At 64.4% G+C, this 1,375-nt stretch overlaps 1 pseudogene; it reads right to left on the reverse strand.

The window, feature by feature from the left end:
• Positions 1-527: 527 nt before the first annotated feature.
• Positions 528-1,375, reverse strand: part of LOC102760481 — a 2,041-nt pseudogene continuing 1,193 nt past the window's right edge.

The following is a 1,375-nucleotide window of genomic DNA, read 5'->3' on the forward strand; positions in this document are numbered from 1 at the left end:
GCCTCCCTCCTGTGGGGCCTGCACCGCCCTGCATCCCCCAGCGCCTCCACACAAACACTTCCTGCTCTAACAAATGCCCAGGACGACTGGCCTCCCAAGGTCACCACCAGCCTGGGGCCTGCAGCCCCGGGCAGCCTGGGACGCCCCGAAGCAAGGCTCCCCGGGGCCTGGGTGTGAGGGCTTCTGGTCCATTCTCAGACGGAATCCCCCCTGGAAGGCACGCCTAGAGCCTGGCTTCCCTGGCCACCTCCCCGCACCCACCGCGCCACCACAGGGGACAGGGTCAGGCCCTTGGCTCCTGCGGGGTCCCCTCCGTGGATGGACAGAGGAGGGGTGAACAGCGGACACATGATGTTGGGGTGACTAAGGGGACCCTGGGCAGGCAAGCATGCTCATTCCCCGTCATTAAAAAGGTAAAACCCTCTAGTGCTCCCACCAGGAAACCTAGGGCAGAGCTGTTCCCACCAGGAACCTCCAGGGCAGGCACCCGGGGCCAGGACGCTGGGCCAGCGACCAGAGCCAGGCAGTTACTGGGAGTCTGGGGACACTGGCCCTTCCTGGGCAGGGCCATTGGGCATTGGAGACAGCTGGAGGGTCTGAGCGCTCTGGCTTTGGGGAAGCCCTGAGGGCTCTGGGCTCTTGTCCTCCTTCATGGCCTAAGGGGTCTGGTGGGCCCTGGGAGCTGGGACAGAGGTAGCTGGGTTTCTGGTTGCAGTGTCCAAGGAGCTGGGGATGGAGTTTGTTACTCTAAGGGTGTCCTGGAGGTCCCTGATGCTAACCAAGGCCTGACAGGGGTCTGAGGGCTCTGCTACTTTGCCGCCATCTGAGACTTCCTGGAGTGCTGAGGAGGGTGTAGGATCCTGAGGCCTGAGCTGCAGGATGCCACAGGCCCCAAGGCTGGCCAGGTTCCAGGCAGGGAAGTTTTGGGGCACACCAAGCAGGTCCTGTGGGGCAGGGGTCCCAGAGCACAGTTCCTTATCCCCACAGTCTTAGGGGCTGGTCAGGCGTCTCTAGGCACTGGGTCAAAGGTGGCTGTCCAGCTGGGGCTGGGAGGCTAGGGCCAGGGCTAGGGTAAGAGAGCCGGGTGGCATCTTGGGACACCTGGCCATCCTCCTGTTGTCTTCTTCTTCATTCTCTGTGCTGCCTCCACTTGGAAAGCCTGCAGGCTGGCCCAGGTGGGGCCCCCTGGCCAGCTGGCTGCCCTGCCAGGCGCCGTCCTCCCCATCGGACTCCCCAGAGCCCTGGCCCTCCTCCTCCTCCTCGTCATCAAACTGCTGGATCCGGTCCTTGTAGCAAATCTCCAGCAGGTTGGTGTTGGGCTGCGGGGTGCAGGCGGCAGGGTGGGTGGGCGGCACTGCCCACCGCCCCACCCCCA

Source organism: Myotis davidii, unplaced genomic scaffold (assembly GCF_000327345.1).
Source record: "Myotis davidii unplaced genomic scaffold, ASM32734v1 scaffold326, whole genome shotgun sequence".
Lineage (NCBI taxonomy): Eukaryota > Metazoa > Chordata > Mammalia > Chiroptera > Vespertilionidae > Myotis > Myotis davidii.